This window comes from Triticum urartu, chromosome 2A (genome assembly GCF_056163025.1).
Source record: "Triticum urartu cultivar PI428250 chromosome 2A, HENAU_Tu73, whole genome shotgun sequence".
NCBI lineage: Eukaryota > Viridiplantae > Streptophyta > Magnoliopsida > Poales > Poaceae > Triticum > Triticum urartu.
The window spans coordinates 572,139,033-572,145,744 of record NC_141874.1 but is presented as its reverse complement, the minus strand read 5'-3'; the positions used below and the strand labels follow the sequence as shown (position 1 = coordinate 572,145,744).

The 6,712-nt window shown below is 47.6% G+C and overlaps 1 pseudogene; it reads right to left on the bottom strand.

The window, feature by feature from the left end:
• Positions 1-5,180: 5,180 nt before the first annotated feature.
• LOC125537309 (putative ribosome-binding factor A, chloroplastic) lies at positions 5,181-6,051 on the bottom strand (annotated as a pseudogene).
• Positions 6,052-6,712: the final 661 nt, after the last annotated feature.

Sequence of the window (6,712 nt, the reverse complement as noted above, 5' to 3'; positions counted from 1 at the left end):
CTTCGTAGAATATGTAGGACCCAATATGGGCATCCAGGTCCCGCTATTGGTTATTGACCGGAGACATGTCTCGGTTATGTATACATTGTTCTCGAACCCGTAGGGTCCGCACGCTTAAGGTTACGATGACAGTTATATTATGAGTTTATGCATTTTGATGTACCGAAGGTTGTTCGGAGTCCCGGATGTGATCACGGACATGACGAGGAGTCTCGAAATGGTCGAGACATAAAGATTGATATATTGGAAGCCTATGTTTGGATATCGGAAGTGTTCCGGGTGAAATCAGGATTTTACCGGAGTACCGGGAGGTTACCGGAACCCCCCGGGAGCTATATGGGCCTTAATGGGCCATAGTTGAAGAAGAGGAGAGGCTGCCAGGGCTTGGGCCACGCGCCCCTCCCCCCTAGTCCGAATAGGACAAGGAGAGAGGGGGCCAGCGCCCTCCTCCTTCTCTCTCTCTCTCTTTTCCACCTCATGAATCCTATTCCAACAAGGATTGGGGGAGAAGTCCTACTCCCGGAGGGAGTAGGACTCCTCCTGGCGCGCCATATGTGGCCGTCCGGCCTCCCCCTCTTGGTCCTTTATATACGGAGGCAGGGGCACCCCAGAGAGACACAAGTTGATCCATGTGATCATATTCTTAGCCGTGTGCGGTGCCCCCTTCCACCATAGTCCTCGATAATATTGTAGCGGAGTTTAGGCGAAGCCCTGCTGCAGTAGTACATCAAGATCGTCACCACGCTGTCGTGCTGACGGAACTCTTCCCTGACACTTTGCTGGATCGGAGTCCGGGGATCGTCATCGAGCTGAACGTGTGCTAGAACTCGGAGGTGCCGTAGTTTTTGTGCTTGATCGGTCGGACCGTGGAGACGTATGACTACATCAACCAAACACTTCCGTTGTCGATCTACAAGGTACGTAGATCATACTCTCCCCTCTCATTGCTATGCATCACCATGATCTTGCGTGTGCGTAGGAATTTTTTTGAAATTACTACGTTCCCCAACAATATAATTATCAGAGTTTCTTACCCGTATATCCTTTACATACTGGTCCGTGGCTCTGGCAAGACCATTTTGAACAGCTCGGATGTACGCGTCCCCTGAGTTGAAGGCATCAAACGCCTCTTCAGAAAAACCGGGGTCGCGGAGTACGGCCCGGCGACGCCTGTGTTTCATGGCACTCTCCACTTCGGAATTTGTGGCGAACAGCCTATCCGCATCCTCGATAGGAGGAATATCCGGAGTTGTCCCCACGTTAGCATATGCCTTGTCCGTCTCTGGAGCCCGGCTGGTGGAGGCATGGCCGGCAGGCTCTCCGGATACGGTCCGGCGAGCGTTTTTCCTGGTTTTAACCATGGACGTTATTATATTTTAAAGACAATAACCACAGAAGAGGGTTCTTTTTCATACCTCTGTGACGGCATCTCAGTCCTGACCGCCATCCTTTTAAGCCTACCCGGTTTCGGTGCCCCTTGTTGGTGAGTCACTGCGAGTTCGGCATGGCATCCCGAGGGCCTTCCCTGCAAAACACCATACATGTGCGGTGGGTGAAGTCCGAAAAAGGGGATCCTTCTCGGAAGACGGGACTCCGGTTTTACTTACATGTGATGCAGGGAGCAGTCCAGGATAATCGGCAGTGATGGCCACCAAGGCACCGTCGCAGCTTAACTGATAAAACGTCATGTCGATGAGCTCCACAAATATGTCCGGATCTTCTTCGAGTCCGGGATCGAGGGCCCGATCAGGGTCCTCTGGCTGTGGAGACAGGCTGTGAATCTCCCTCACAACTTTTGCAGTTCCTGCTATGAAATAGCAAGGTAAATATTTATGACAAAGAAAGCGAGAAGATTTGGAGTAAAAAGCAGCAGCTCACCTAGTTTGGGGGGTTGTACATGGAGAATCCATCCCGTGGCTTAATACGGATGAACTCCTCTTCCTCTCCCTTATATAAAATCGGACAGTATTTTCGCCAGAGCGGTGGCGGAGTCCGGACCTTTACGGCTGCAATGGGTGGCATCGTCTTCTCCATTAAAGTGCCACATGGGTTGACCCTGATATTGAAGTGGCTGCAACCCCGCGTTATACATATTGACATAACCTCGATTATTGTCAGTCCTGATTCGGCCAGTGTCTTTATCCGGCACATTAGGTAAAGGACCTCTCTGTTATCTTCCTCCTGGGGGCTCCGAGGGCGCCAGCTACGGCGTTTCTTCAAAGAGCCGTTGTTGAACTCAGGAAGGCCCATCTAAATAGGATCCGGGAGGGGAACGTCCTCCATATAAAACCACTCCTAAGGCCATTCACTACAAGAAATATGTCAACTTGTGACCACCACTATTGGTCACTGAAAGGTCATCGTTTTTCATTTGCGACCTTTTTGTGACCAAAAACAAAAGGTCAAAAGCTGGCGGCCATAAACTGACTATAACGACCTTTCTTCTGGAATGGTCGAAGACGTTTATGACCAAAATACGTCTACTGTGGCGTTTTGGTCACTAGCAACCTCCCCAGGCCACGTAGGCATCCAGCGTGGCAAGCTGATGTGGCACAAGATTCAGCCCGATCCAATTCGGTTTTCTACATGGGCCTAGCCCAACAATTCGGCCTTTTTATATATTTTTTCTATCAATTTTTTATCTGCTTCATGGGCCAAGCCCAACATTGCAACTTTTTTTATTGTTGGGTTGTGGCCTTTTTGTCTAAATGAATTTAGTTTTTCTTTTTTTCAAAAAGAAGGGTCCACTAGTCAGATGGGTCCCGGTTGTCAGGTTCTGGTAACTGGGTCCCATTTGTCATGTTCTGGTAAGTGGGTCCCATCTATCAGGCTCATATTCTTCATATTCGAACCAATATTTAAATGGGCGGACAAAAAGCACACATAATACTTGAAATAAGAGCAACCAGATCCTTACAAGTGTAATACAGTGGCAATCACAGTAATGACTACAAGTGTAATACAATACTTTACAAGCTTTACAAGCAATCACAAACTCACAACATGCCAAACTCGTTGGACTACAATAGTGATATGAACAACATGCCGAACTAGCTGGACAACTGTAGTTAGGGCTGGGAACAAACAAAACGACCTTCAAGAAAACAGAAAACATGCCTTCCTCGATCGCCCTGTTACATGAATCAGCAGGGAAGAATCAGAAAAGGTGAAGAATCAGAACAAACCATTCAAGAAAAGGAAACTTATTTAGAATGATAACAAAAATTGAGCTAGTACCATGCTTTTTGTTCTCCATCTAGTTAAAATGAGATAACTCGTTCATACAAGAAACAGAGACGCAATATGAAGACACAGCAGGATTGACAAGTACACAGCAGGATTCAATAATTTTTAGGATCGCAAGACACCAATATAAGCTAGAATTGACAAGTACACATCAAGATTCAATTGATCTTGCCCATATACAGCAACCAACAGACATCTAACATTTCAGCATGCACATACAATTTATTTACTTATTTTTGAGGAAAACCGCCCACTGCCAAACAGAATGTCCTTTCATTTGATAAATAAGAATAGCAGGCCAAAGAAAGGCAAGCGTACAACAAACACACTACAGATAAGCAAGATACTAGAGGTCAGCACACAAGTCATATCATATATTCTGTTAACCTTTGACACATATATAGAATTATGAGCTTGACAGTCGTCGGTCTAACCATATCACGCAAGCAACGACATACAAACTAATTAGCAATACTATATATGATGCAGCATACGGACATAATTTCTACCTTGTTATCATTAGGGAGCAACAGGGGGTGGGGGAAGATTTCAATCGGCTTCGTGTCAGCTGCCATCACTACAAACTCAGAGTCTTGGTAGCTGGGGAAAATAGAAAACGGAGATTAAAAATCATAGGAACTAAAATTAGCAGGACTGACCAAAGCACGCAGCTAGGGACTGGTCACCTTCAAGGTAGAACAATGAATTAACTAGTTTTAGTCAAAGTCGTAAGCATGCACATACAGACATACATACGAATTGAACCAGAATCCATGTATGTCTGTGCACTTAATTGCAGGTTCTATCCAACTTGCAATTGGAAGGAGTACAACCTAGTTTACTAGCAGCCTAACAAAAGATTCAGGTTCTTGGTTTGGTGCATGAATCCTGCTGTCGTAGACAGATAGAGAGGAAAGAACACTGACGGCACAACTACGACAGCAGAACGATGCGAGCCAGTCAGGCAGTGCTTGATAAGCTATTGATAAGCAGTTTGCACACAATTAGTAGGCAACCAACAAAATAATGTTGTATATTGTTCTGCAGTAAAGAGTAGAATTTCTTTCTGTTGGCCCTGAAATTTCTGTCCATGGTGCACACATGACATACCATCGATTTGAATGTGAAACTTAATTCTGCACAATTTAGTTGCTTATAAATTTCAGCACCAGATTAGCATGTCTTGTTACTAATGAAGTACTTCCTTTATCAATCATAGAATGGAAGGAATCACACAACATCGGGTAGTACTGTAATTGGATTTACTAGTAAATCTATAGATACATGTGGTTGGTATCTACTAGTAGGGAGTTGCACAGCATCTGGTGTTCTAATTAGAGAGTTCCTAGTGTGTTTTACTTACCCTGCTCTGCTCTTCTTTTCTACAAGCGAAAGCAGAGCAGGGAGAGCAAGCACACTACCGTAACATACAAAGCCATCTACAACCAGCCTAAAAACATACATACCTACAGGACTCACTCACGCACTGCCATTGTGTTATGGATGAGCAAGTCTAGTGTGTGAGAGAAAATGCAGACAAGTTGAGGTAAAGTGCTGACCACATGCTGTGAGGAACAGGTCGAGGAGCTAATAACTGGGCAATGCAGCACCAAGTCCGACTCTACTACTACTACCTATGATGCATCATTGTTGATCCATGGCAGATAATAGTAAAGATTAGAATCCATGATTTTGATACAGAAGTTACCTAGCCTGGTAGCCTAGCATAGAACAGCACTACATAGTACTTGGCCAGCAAATTTGAGCAATTCAGTGACCGCATCGCATGACAACAAATATAAAAACTATGAACAACATTGCATACGATGTGTGACAACATAGAACACATTTGACAATGCAGAACGCATGCACAACCACACATCCCATAACAGGGTTACAATCTAGAGGCAGTTAGCTAGCTGCTACCAGATCGCTCACTCATCAATATAGAACTGCAAAAGAGCGCAAAAGAAATAAATCAACGAGAGCATAAGGCATACTATAGCCAGCTAGCTAGATTTCATCTTGAGACTTATCCTTGTGCTTCTGTAGCATCTCGATAACTTGGTCCAGGGGTGGGTCTCCGGGCCTCCGAAAAAGCCGGTCGCCGATCTTGAACCTGTACGCCTCCGGCTGCACAAAATGAACTCCTTCAACTACAAAACACATACATCCATGCATGTATACACTTGAGCTAGCATGCACCAACCAGTGTGTAACTAACCAACTACTCCAGCTAATTAACTTCAAGCATGAACAATTAACCAATTAAACAAGACAGAAACTAGCATAATGATCTATAAACAAAATGGGAAGTAAGCAGATGTGACCTGGAGGTCGTTGGAGAGCTCGGGTGTGACCTGGAGGTACTTGGTCTTGTCCTTGAGCCCGGCCATGGCCACCTTCTTCCCCGAACACGGACACATACACCTTGCACACCTGCAGACACAAACCGGAGCCTAGACAAGGAACTCAGCATCCCAGATTGCAGCGCAGCCGCATCATTTCGAGGGAGAGTCCGGGCGTGACCTGGAGGTCATTGGAGAGCTCGACGTCGGCGATGGTGGTGGGGGAGGAGAGGTAGCGGTCGGCGCCGAGGGCGGCCTCGGGGAGGACGGCGCGCTGCATGATGGGGGCGCGGGTCAGCATGTCCGCCAGCTCCCGCTGGATCTGCTTCGCCACCATTCGCACCCGTCGCTCCTTGGCCATGCACCGCACCACGCGCAGCCGCCGCACGGAGATGGGCGCCTCGGCGGCAAGGGCCCGTGGCATCGGCGGGGACACCAGCGGCCGTCACGGGAACATCCTCGTTGGCTTCATGGTGGTGGGGGATTTTGCACCGCGGTGAGGCCGTCGGCCGTCACTGTGGGGAGAGGGAAGGGGAGGGGCGAGAGGAGGAGGGCGTGGGGAACGACGACGAGCTCCACCGGAGGGAGGTGGTAGCAGCGACGCGAGACAGCAAGGAAACGGGGGATCTGGATGGTGGAAGGAAGGATGGCCAGCGCTGGGGACGATGAAGAGGTCGGCAGCAGTGGGGGTGGGGGAGGCCGGCGGCGGGTTTGGGATGGCAGAGAGAGGGAGGTCTGGGTCGGGGAAAGGGGTATCTGGAAGGAGGTGGCGGCGGCGAGGATCTGAGGGAGGAGGAGTGCGGCGGCTGTGAGGAGAGGAGGGGTGCGATGGGGGGGGTCGATGGGATCTGACCTAGGGTTTGGGCTGCGGGTGGGGGGTATCTCTTTTTCATTTTATTTTCTTTTTTTCTGTAGATAGATGGATGGATGGATGTGGGATGGAGAGATGAATGGATGGATGGATGGGCGCCATGTCATCAATCCGTGGGAAGAGTCGTGATTGGTTCGACAAACCAGTGATTTAAAAAAAATGTCTAAGTACTAAAAATAGAGGGATTTTGTGAAGTAGCTATCAAAATATTTTTCAAAATGGCACCACACAAATTTTCACTAGATTT